The 12,385-nt window shown below is 33.7% G+C and overlaps 1 long non-coding RNA gene and 1 pseudogene across 4 annotated transcripts; both read left to right on the plus strand.

Annotated features, from left to right (window-relative positions):
- Window positions 1–999: 999 nt before the first annotated feature.
- On the plus strand, window positions 1,000–1,769 carry LOC145577839 (glucan endo-1,3-beta-glucosidase pseudogene; annotated as a pseudogene).
- A 1,029-nt stretch (window positions 1,770–2,798) lies between these two features.
- LOC145579000 (uncharacterized) lies at window positions 2,799–10,025 on the plus strand. 4 transcript variants are annotated; one of them, XR_014098964.1, is made up of 9 exons: window positions 2,799–3,117; window positions 3,758–3,864; window positions 4,513–4,621; window positions 4,841–4,912; window positions 5,028–5,099; window positions 5,249–7,044; window positions 9,004–9,052; window positions 9,156–9,248; window positions 9,517–10,025. It is a non-coding gene; the product is annotated as an uncharacterized LOC145579000 (long non-coding RNA). The 4 variants fall into 4 exon arrangements; XR_014098966.1 differs by having other exon boundaries at window positions 9,646–10,025; XR_014098965.1 differs by having other exon boundaries at window positions 2,803–3,117; window positions 5,249–5,354; window positions 6,937–7,044; window positions 9,156–10,025.
- The last annotated feature ends 2,360 nt before the right edge of the window (window positions 10,026–12,385 follow it).

Consider the following 12,385-nt stretch of genomic DNA (forward strand, 5'->3'; position numbering starts at 1 on the left):
GTTAATACTATACGAGTATTGATTTTTGGAAATTTTGAAAAATACCACCATCTAAAGTAGCCTATTTTTACATTACCATCTCAAGTTTTTTTTATTGTATTATATCACCTAATTTTTTCCAAAACGCTAAAAACTACCACCACTTTTCTGAGTGATGTTATCATAGGTCCCACAAACGGCCTTCCTTTCATTTTCCCTCTTTCTTCTCTCGATTTCCCTTGTTCTTCCCTCTTTCTATCTCTCCAGCTTGCAAATTTGATTTCATTTATCGCTTTTTCACAAATTAAGGTATTAAATTATGCAATTAAACCTTCAACAAATTGAAATTTCAAAATCAAGGGGTTGAACAAGTGTAATTAGGGTTAGTGAAATCAATTTGAGGGTTTTCTCAATTCAAAAAATTAGGGTTAGTAAAATCAATTTGGGGGTTTTCTCAATTCAAAGACAACAACAAATAACCTTAGTTTTTTTAATTTTTTTTGGTGTTCCACCCGATTCACCCTTTGGGCTAATTCGGATTCGGGATCAGTTCTGGGTGGTTAGGTTACAATCCCCTCCCAATTGTTGTTGTGGCTGGGGTTCGAACACAAGTCCTTACTACCAAGTGCAATCTCAATCACCACTACACCAGCATCCAATTGGTACAATTGTGCTAATGTTGGGCTGAAAATCTTCACACTATCCGAACTCATTTTTCTAAATAGTTACTCATTTTTTCTAAATAACACACTCTTGCCCAAAGTATCATCTCAAATTTCACATATACATTTCCATTATTCATTACAGATGCATACAGCATACTCTTTGGCAACTAATTTGTCTATGCAATCAGGTGCTATTGTTGGAGTTAACTATGGGATGTGAAGCAACAATCTTCCTCCAGCAAACTTGGTGATTAAGTTCTGTCAGTTTAAAAACATTCATCTCTTAAGATTGTATGAGCCACATTCAAATGCACTCGATAGCCTAAGAAGGTCGAACATCAAAGTTGCACTTGGCATGAACAATGACATAGTAACAAGCATTGCTATGGGTGTAGATTTCGCCATGGAATGGGTTAACTCCAATGTTGTCCCTTGTGCTAATGAAGTAGATATCGAATGGATCATTGTAGGCAACGGGATGGTGCCCAGTCCATCTGCTGACCTCATCCCTCAAGCCATGAACAATATATTGAGTGGCCTTAATTCAGCCAGGTTATCTAATATCAAAGTCTCGACGGTGGTAAATGTCAATGTCTTGGGTGTGCCCTCCCCTCCTTCTGCTGCAAGCTTCAGTGCAGAAGCAAATAAATCTATGCAAGGGATCGTAGCATGGTTAGCAGGTACAAAAATCCCGCTGTTTATCAACGTGTTTCCTTATTTAGCCTTAGCTTCAAGGCCTAAGGAGATACCGTTAGATTATGCACTTTTTAGTGCACAACAACCTATAATCGATGGGACATACAAGTACTATAGTTTGTTTGAGGCTATGGTAGACGCGTTTTATGTTGCCTTAGGGAACATCGGTGGGGGTAGTGTGACCCTGCTTGTGTCTGAGACAGGCCTACTGCTGGGAATGATCCTTATACTAGTAAGCAAAATGCACAAACTTATAACCAGAAACTCATTGATAAAATGAAGCGAACAGGAACACCAAGAAAGCCAACAATTCTTTTGGATATCTTTATATTCTCTATGTTTAACGAAAATAAGAGGGCAGCTGAAATCGACCAAAACTGGGGGATTCACTACCCAAACTTGGATCCTGTGTATCCCTTGACATTTTAACCAGTATGGAGTATGATTGCTAAACCATGTTATGGCATTTAAAGTTGTAAGTCGAAGACTCGAAGATGCTTTTTATAAGCCTTGGCTTCAATAATATTCCTAAAAAATTTGGCAGTTTTTTTTTTTCTTTTGTATGTTTGTCTTCGAAATATAAGTATAGGTTACAAATTTGTCAAACAGACCGAAAAAAGGATTTTCATTTTGTCTTGCACAACCATATAATTCACCACCTTATTGTTGTGCAGTGGTGTGCTAATGACTTGGTCAAATTCAATCAATAATAAGTTATCTACTGCAGTTGATAGAGGTAAACCATAATTGTGTTGCGCTGCCTCCTCAAGTGTACGCTTTAAACGAAAGACTATGAATAAATGATTGGAAAATTTCTAGCAATGACAAAATACAAGTCAAACAGAAGATATGTTGAGTTTTTTTTTTTTTTAATAACAATTTAAATAGCATTCCCAAAATGGTTTCCTAACACTTTTCAGCAGATGGGTTTATAAAGCATTCCAATTTTCTGTACTGTTTCTTCCTTATTTATATGTCCTGCATTTTTGCTTAATATAAGGGCGCAAGCATGAGAATTAATTGATTTCATGTCAACTTTGAAAATTTTAAAGAGGACCAAGTAAAAAGAATGATCCCATAAGCTATCCTATGTGGCAAGCTCACGGCCACAAAAAAGAAAGAAAAAAAAAACCTTTTTATTTTATTTTTCAAAAGTCATTTAAATGATTAATTAATTGTTAAAAATGTTTTGAAAATTAGTATTGAATCCCTAACCCTTTAAAAACAGGGAACTTCTCCAAATGAAAGTAATAGTGATATGAGTCACAAGTCAATGAAATTTACTGTTCCTAAGCTGCAAAATTGCAAGAGTTTGACAAACTTGCATTTGGGTGCAATTTTATTTAATTTGTTGAGTCACCAAATTATACTTTCACGTTCCATTCATTTCCTTTTTTCACGTTCTTCCTTTTCCTTTTTCATTTGAGTACTTGCTTTTGATTGAAAAAAAGGCATTCTCTATCCCTCTCCTCCCACTCTCTATTTCTCCACCATTGAAATTGTACTCTGAGCCTTCTCTACTCCATTGACGCAAATTCTGCGGCAAGATGTTTATCAAGTTATGAAATTATAAGTTTGAGCTATTGAAATGCTACTAAATTAAGATTTGTATTGTAGAATTTCAGCTATTTTTTTATCAATCACCGAATATCAATTCTACAATAGAGTTCATTCTTAATTGAATTCAATATCAATTTAGGAAAGAAAACAAATTAAGAGTTCATTCCTCTTTCCTGGTCTAGGTTGCCTTGCGATGCCCTGCTCCACTCATTTTGAGGTATTTTTGTTTCAATTTTTTTTAAAGTTTAATTTCTGTAATCAGTGTGCAATTCTCTGCATATTTCGCACCTTTTTACATGATATCAAGCTAACTAATGCTCTGTGATTAATTTATGGTTGGAAAAGTAAATAGTTAGATGTTAACACATCACACTTGATTAGTGTCGAGCTCCTAACTAATTAAATAGGAAGCATCTAATAGTAGCCATAAAGTTGAGTTGATAAGATCGGTGAGCAGTATTTGTTTAGTTTGTCGTGACTTTGTGCCGAAATCCTGGATGTTGGTATAGTAAAGATCTCGAGCTATGGTTTTTCCTCGTGCATTATGATGAGTTGATTACTAGATTTGAGCTATTATTATGGGGTCTGAGGGCATTTTATGAGCTGTTATGTATGGTAAGTCCAGTCATTTGGACGAAAGACTTTACAAGAAGTTTCGGTTTATCAAAATTTAATTTTTAGTGTACTCACTTTAGGATAATTCTAAAGGATACTATTAAACTATTAGTTATAATCATTTAAGTAGTGATTATTAAACTATTTTATGTCTCAATCGTGCCACCTTTTGGAAGGAGTTATTTCATTTAAGCGGAAAAGAAAATAGAATCAAATTAATTTGAAATTTGATTGTTTTGCAGAATTAGGTTTCGATGGAAGTCCGTCAATGGCGATTGTCAATTTTACTAAGCTTCCAGCCGATTCCCCTCATTTCCCCTCCTCTGATCGTGATGATTGCAACTCTCAGGTAACTTCTTTCTCTCTCTTTTCTAATTGCGGGTTTTTCAAGCATTTGTGATTTTTTCCCCCGAATTCGAATGATGGAGCGTGTTTGGGTGAGCTTGGTAATTAAGCATTCTTTATGAATGATGAGCTTGGTATATGCTGTACTGGAGTAATGACCCTTGCAGGACTGTTATCTGATAATCCAGAGGTTATGAAATTTGATAATCACTCTGTTATGAAAGTTTATTGTTGATTATTTGTGATAAAATTACAGCAGCTTAAGTACATGTTCATAGTAAGGTAATAATTTTTGTCTTTTGCAAAAGTATTTTTTTGTTTGAATTGAACAATTATTGGTTTGATTAAATGAGGTAATAATGAAATCTGAAACTTTGATGAATTTAGTATCTAGGCTTTTATTTTGAATTTAGTGTTGAATTGGGTGTTGATTATAATATTTCTTTGTATATGATGAGTTAAAGGAAAGGCTTGTAGTGTAAATGTATATGTGCTTATGTATTAGTTTCGTAGGAATTAGATTTTGAATTTCACAGGATTGTGTTTTAAGAATGTCTTAGTTATATCCACCTCAGTTATATTCACTTTCGGAGAAGAGCTCACAATTACTCATGGTTAGTATTCTTACTACTAATTGTGGGGAAATTCATAGGAGGAGTCATTACCGTGAAGAACTTGGAAGAATTTAGGAGTACATGTCAGTGGAGAGGGTGAGCAAGAACAGGAGAGAATTTGACCAAGCAAAAGGTTGAGCAATTGAGGTATGTTATATATACTCTATACAAATTACAAAGCATGAAATTGGGTCAGCAAAACACATTGATCATAGATTTCATACAATTTTTAATCGAACCCCAAACGCCTAAGTTTTTTTGTTTTAAAACTTAAATTGTAGCTGGGTTCAAACTCGATTATCTGGTTTAAACTTTGATCATCTTGGTTTTTTTTTTTTTTTAAAAAACAATTTTTTTTTAAATCAGGTTGCCAAGTTTCATTGGAGGTGATGTAGCCACAAGTCCTTCAAGGTTGAAATTGAATCTAAAATTCTAATGGTAATCACTCTTCTATACACTTTGTTTATTTCCTCTTTAAATTTGTGATTATTTGGTTCAATTAATAGCCGTATGGTATACAATCGATGCTTAAGTAAGGCCATTGCAATCTCAGTGGGGTCGAAGAAGCTGTCCGTAAAAATATCAAAGCCTGTAAACACTTATCGACATTACTCTGGCCTTAATGGTATTCCTCTTTCTCTATCTTAGATCACATATTTCTGGGTCTTTTTTCTGATTTACAATGTGGGTTATTGCTTATTTTGCTTAAATTTGTTCTCATGTTAAAACCCCATTTTGATTGTTTGTCCAATGATTTTTGCTTTGTCTGTGAAGTGAGTAACAGGGGAAGATGGAAAACTTGAATGGGAACTGAAGTGGAAATTGGAAAGGTTGGAAACTGAAGTTAAAAGATTAATGGCCAGTGAAAGGGTAGCATTAAGTGAGTTTCACAATTCTCCCAGGCATTCAGTTTTCAGTATCCTTTTATTCTTTGGCTGGTATCTTTCTTTGTTTATTCTATTTCTCATGTTTATTTTTTTGGTGTTTATTGTGGTGAAATTGAATTTTGGTATTTGAGTTTTGTTTATTTATGTAATTAGACTGAAAATGTGTTGATGGGTACTGTTGGATTCCGTTTAGAGCGGTAAAAAAATCGAATTTAGCTGTGCACTTTGATCCAAAAGTGGATACTATACTCAGATAGTTGAATATGTTCCCCATTTGGATTTCTTGATTATCCATGTTTAATTCTGATTTGAGTTTCTCTGTTTTGATGCGAGTATTAGTGAGAAACTAGGAAAACGATTATTCATACTTTATCCACTGGTAACTGAAATTAGCTTTACCTTGACTTAAAAATTTCTGTACATGGTGACAACATGGCTGATAATATTCATTTACGGGCTATAATAATTAAATTTTTAGTGTTGTAAATGTTATTAAATCTGTAAGGGTAGCTTAAAAGATTGGAATTTTCACTGTTTTCTTGGATGTGATTGATGATCTGCATGCTAAAAAAATCACAAATTCCTTAGATGAATATTTTTGTAATGATTTTTTTTTTTTTTTTGGGATAATTAAGCACCCAAGGTAATTTATATTTTTTTTTTGATATAATGCAAGTATGATGTATGAGAGGATAAGGTGAATGAATATGTTCTTGTGCCCTATCTCTTATACTCTCCTCCATTGAAGCGTACTCTTAATTCTCCATTGAAATGGCTTATGACTTTGTGAGCTTTCTCTCCTCTATTAAAGGAGCTTCTGAGGTGAAATGAATTTCTTAATCAGCGAATATCAGTTTCATAATCTAGGGTTTATCGTTGACTAATACCAAGAATAAGGCAGGGAGAGGTCATGGGAGTTTCCCGAGGACTGTTTTTCCCCTCTCCTTAGATGACTATTGGTTACAGTGGTTGTCTTTCGCCGTTGATTTATCTAGACACTATTAAAATGGTCCTCAAACCATCGGATGCCAGAACCTTAGCTGCTTTATCTGTCTCTGTGAGCTGTGACTACATGCTCCTTGATCTTCTTGCTGACTACATAAATCACCAGCCATTAAAGACTGTGATGAGAGTACACCATTCAAAGTGTTTAATATGAGTTTGGAGAATTTTGAGGTTTTGGGTAATTTTATCCATTTGGCTTTGCAGAAAGATCAATTGTTGGTTTATTTTATACGAAGTATTATTTTTATTTTGTGGTTTGGTTCTGTTGGAATTTCGAATTTGGAAATTATTTTCCCTAATTTGATTGATTTCCGCCATGGTTGATTTTACCACCTCGAATTTCTCCACCGAATTGTTTGATGAAATGTGAATCTGAGCCTCTTGTTTAAAAAAATAAATGGAAGCTGCATTGTTGAATTTTGGTTTAATATACTACCTCCGGTCCAAATTACTCGCAACTTTGGAAAATTTTATATCTCACAAATAATACCCCAAAGTTGCGAGTAATTTGGACCAGAGGTAGTATATAGGACTAATTCCTACATCTTTTTTAATGTGTTTGTTGAGCAGGTGCCTGGAACTTGGCGTTGGCTGCTTGGAGTATCAAGAGTCCCTGTTGTTTTGCAGTTTCTCTTTATGCTTTGTTTGCTAAAATCCCCCTGATGGCTACATATGAAGGTCAGAAGCCTATTTAAATCATTTATAGCCATTCTTGCTTTAATAACTTTGAGAAATATTAAGTGAGATCAATATTTGCTATTTTGCAAAAAGATTATCCCTGGGTCGCGGAGATTCTATCAAAGATTTATGACCCATTTAGGCTAGAAGACGAGCTTGATTTGCCTGTTGCTGCTAAGGAGGAACACAAACAAAAAGTTGTCAGTATATTATGGATGTGTTCATAATTAAAGAAATTCAGCTTGCATTTCTTGCTGGTGGTGGGCTTATGGTAATAAGTTCATATTCAACTGTTGAAGTATGTTGCTTCCATTGTGCATTACTTGTTCTTCCGGCTCTCCTTGTAGGTGAAGGCTAAGATGATATAGAGAGGACTCCAGAGAAGAGGCATGAAAACTGAAGCTCTTTTTAGGAGACTGTTATAGAACATAATAGCTTTTAAATGACATGACAAAAATATAAATTATCAAAAAGAGAATATCTTAATTACACATTTATTAGATAGATGAGAGGGGGAAAAGTCGAAAGGAGTGAGGAGGGGTGGGGGTGGGGGAGCAAGTAGTAAGAACTGTGTTATCAAGACCATAATAGAAGAGTGAAAGGGAGAGAAGAGGGAGCAAAGGGGTAAGAGAGATGCAGCGGATGACGGAACAAAAGGGTTAGAGGGAGATTGGGAAAATGTGATGGTGACGGTGCGAGAGAAAGATGTGAGAAAGAGATGGAGCATTGGAGGAGGAAAATTATAAAATGAGGAAGCAATAAACAATATTAAAAGAATTTTTCGCAAAATCAAAAAAGACAGTGATAGAAAGAGTAGGGGGAAAGGGATTTAAAGGCAATTGGGGGAGCAAGTGATATGGAGTTTATTTTTGTTCTGTGTGTGCTAAATGAAAAGTCGTAGTTTAGTTTTAGATTTACATATAGAAAATGGATATTAATATATTCTCACTTGAACAAGTCAGATTCACAGTAATTAGATAGGGTTCTTCTATGGTGGATTATTCAACTATTGGTTATAATTACTCAAGTTATGAAAGAGATTTGTTTAGGGTAGTTTATGGGAAGTGCAGTGACAATGAGCAAGAGCACATCTAATAGTTTATGAAAAAAAGCTTGTAAGGGCTCGAGACTAGTATTTCTTATACTTGTAAATCAGATAAATTTGCTGCCGTTAATATGGGAAAGTAGAGAGGAGAGAGAGAGAATATGAGGTAAGAAAAAGACTAGGAGTCGAGGAAGAGTTGGGGAGTACCTTAAGAGACCATTTTAGAATGTAAATGAGGAAGAGAGACATAAATCTTATAGGAGCCTTTTAATTTTCTCACAACCATAAATGGCAAGTGAGTGAAGGACAGGCAAGGAGGGAGTATGCAATATTAATACGTTGGGACGTAGAGATCACTTTGAAACGATTTAAGCTCTACTAGCAATGGTAAGCAGCTTGATCACTTTGAAGTACAACCTATGTAATTAATAAATATTTTTGTAATTACTAGATATAAATCTTATGTTTTTGCAGCATACCAAAGAACTAAGTTAAGGGATATTGGACTTTTTTCGCATAAATAGAGATAAATCCCAAATTTTGGGATTAATCTCCAGCTTACCAATGAACTAAATCTCTATTTAGAGCTTTGATGTCAAAAACTTTGCCCTCCTCAAATTTTATGTCTAAAATATTTGGAATATCTACAATAACCATGACGATAGTTTGTCATTTTAATAGCCCTTGAAATATTATCATTACTGATATATGCCTTGTCATATTAGTTACTACTCTTCCATACTCTGTAAAATGTAATTCATACTGGAAGTGTTATAGTTGATGTCAACCTTCTATGTTTTAGTTACTTTTTGGTGAGTTGAGTTTTGATTTGTTTAACATGATAATTTGGAATTTTGAGTTTAGGTTTTAGTAGGATAAGGATGTCTGAGGAGTTTTTTGTATTTGGTTTTCAGCAAGAAGACGAGGAGATGTTTGTGCCCAATTTTGATGTCTTCGTCTATGGTTTGTGTTTCGAATTCCGACAGTCTAAGCTTCAATGGTGGTGTTACTTCTTAATATGGGGCTAATAATAAGCTCATTTGCTCTGCTTTTTGTCAAATTTTAGGGCGAAGAATGAGTTCAAGTTCAACTCGGTCGAGTTGAGGAGGAGACTAAACCATTCTTCCTAGGTACCTCTTCTCGTAAAATATTGGAATAGGTAACTGATTCCCTTTTATTCTTTTTTTTTTTTTGGAAACATTCCCTTTTATTCTTTTAGTTGGCGGGTTAATATTCATCATTAAACTTAATCATGCCCTTCAAATACTCTCAAATTTTTTTCAATATTGAATATCAAGAAAAAAAAAATCAGAGTATTTGAAGGACATGATCAAGTTTAATGATGATAATTGAATATTACCTACATTTCCACTTTTTTTTTAACCTTTTAAAGTTGTTTATCAATGTTTCTTGCTTTGTTCGTGAAGAATCCTTGGGCTATCTCTAATTCGTTTAAAATTCAAGGGGAGGTTTCACTCACTGAAGCAAAATTTTGCATAATAAGTATTGCTTTGCCCTGCATTTCCACTTTCTTATCTGAGGGGTTGCTTTACCAGATTTATCACTTACTTCGTGTAAAGAAAGATTATGGTTACTTGCTTCTGGTTGCACTTCATATGGAATGGACTTGGTTGAGGATGCTGAGAAGATAAAATATGTAACTGAAGATGATGAAGAGAGGGATGTTTTAGTTAATTATGTCCACCAAAGCATTTGAGATTATGCTATGTTAGATCAGTGTTTTTTTCATAGATCAGTGTTAGCATTGTATTTGGTTGAAATTAGGTTATGCTATGTTAGATTGAACATGAGTTAAAGTAGTTGATGATGATTTAACTAGAACTGTAGATGAATATGTTGATGATAATTATGCTATGTGGGTATAGTAATTCTCATCATCATACTCTCTAATTTGTTTTCTAAAACTTTTTTATTACCTAATACACAATTACACATTTCTATTACTAAATAACATTCTTTTGTAAAGCCTTAAATATACTTATATGTAACCAAAGCTAATTCACAATTGTGACAATTAACTTTTAGCAATTACTTGATCCACATAATGTCATAATCTCACAATAGCTATCCAATCATTACCCTTAGATTAAATATACCCTTTTTGCTCATCAATTCTTATCAAAATAATACGAATAATATAACACATTTAACTTCTACTTTACCTTATTTTCACCTAAAAAATTACACTTTTAACCTTAGGTAGTACGACATAGTCAACTAAGATTAAGAATGGTGAAATGAGTCTAGAGTCAATAACATTCACTATGTATTTAAAACAAAAAATCAGTAGTCTTAAAATTCATGCATGCATGTGGTTTATATTTGATTTGAATTCGTAAAACAAACTAGAAGTTTTCATGTTTATTTTTCCGTTTTATGTCTCTTCCGAATACCTTATGTTAATAAATTTAGCGACAATTATTGGCAAAATTAAATGTCTTGCAATCTTACAAATTGATTCAACAAAAGAATTTCCACTTGAAAGCATTAAATCACGCAAATCTTAACGTTAAACATATAAATGCTGTGTTTTTTTTTTTTTTTTTTTTGCTTTTGTTGTATTATCATATATTTTAATCGTTTGATTTTCTGAAACAAATACTTGCTTCACTGTGAGAGGTAATTACTGAACTATATTGTATAGTTTTTAATAGATAAAGGAAATAAAAATTGGGATGGGTATTATGGGAAGCGAAAAATTACTACCCAAAACTCTGTTTCACTTTATGGATTATAAGCTAATAGATGCATGGAATTTGTGCGTGTGAATATAAGCTAATTGTTTCAAATAATAAGTTTCATTTCCCTTTCTTGTTAATTTTTAAAAAAAAAATTTAGATTGTAGATTTTTTAAAGGGTAAAGTTTTTTTTTAAATAAAAAACAATAGGGCAAACAAAAATTAATAGGGGTATTTTGGAAAAGTGAAATTTATTACTCAAATTTTCCTTTCACTTTATATATAGGATTAAACTGCAGATAGATATATATTTTGCTTTTAAAAAATAATAATTTCCCGTAATACCCATCCCAATACAATATAGTTCAGTAATTACCTCTCACGGTGAAGTAAGTATTCTTTTCAGAAAATCAAACGATTAATATATATGAAAATACAATCAAAGCAAAAAAAACGCAGAACTATCGCGCGCGTAGCGCGCGAGAGGGCGACTAGTATTTATAAAAGTCATAAAATAAAATATTGTTTTAGAAATAATTAAAACGGAAAAACCCTGGCCACCCTTCCCACCAACAACCCCCTTCCCCACCAACGCCAATGTCCCACCCCCTTCCCCGCACCGTCGGCATACCACCCCTTCATCTTTACCCTAATTTGCCCCCTCCCTCCTTTCCCCAACCATTTCAGACTCCCAGCCCCTCCCCTAAAACCTAACCCCTCCTTTCGCCCAACTTGAAACAGGCCCCCTCCCTTTTCCCAATAAAGAGTGGGCCTCATTATTTATTGTGGCCGTGAGAATGTCACCTAATCAGGTCAGTGGCGGATGCAAAGCATTTGAGTGTAGTCTCTTCACCTCACTTGAGTAGGGGTGTAAATGAACCAAGTCGATCAATAAACTACTCGGGTTCAAGCTCGGTTAAAGCTCGTCCATGTTCGTTTATTTGATAAATGTGTCGAACTTGAACAAATTTTGAAGCTCGTTTAATAAATGAGCTTGCACACGAACATAGATATGTTCGTTCAGATAAATTCATGAACAACTCGTTTATTTATGTTTGCGAACTACTCGTTTATTTATATTCATGAATTATTGATTATTTACCATTGTTAATTTAATTTTAAAGTTTTTAATAATTAAGATTTAAATCTTAGGTTTATAATTAGGATTTAATTATATGCTATTTTTTGAGATTTTCAAATGTCAAAGTACAAAGCTCGTTTATTAGAGAAGCTCGTTTAATACTAAACTCATTCATGAAACGCTCATTTATAAACTCGTTTAATAAACAAGCCGATCAAGAACCGTTCACGAACATATAGTCTACTAAATGAGCCTAGATTGAACAGATTTTTGAGCTCGCTTGAAAGCTCGGGATCGTGCTCGGACTCGCCTAAGTTAAATGAATTTGAACATGAACAAGGTAGTACTCGACTCGGCTTGGCTCATTTACACCCCTACACTTGACCGTGAAAAAAGGAATATTTTCCTATAAAATTAATTTAATTTTTTGCTATAAAAATTACTTGTATTTTTATCAAATGACCTCATTAAAATTCATCAAATATATTTTAGGCTCGTTAAATATTTTTTTTGGAT

The sequence above is a fragment of the Chenopodium album genome, chromosome 14, assembly GCF_948465745.1.
Source record: "Chenopodium album chromosome 14, dcCheAlbu1.1, whole genome shotgun sequence".
In the NCBI taxonomy this organism is placed as follows: domain Eukaryota; kingdom Viridiplantae; phylum Streptophyta; class Magnoliopsida; order Caryophyllales; family Amaranthaceae; genus Chenopodium; species Chenopodium album.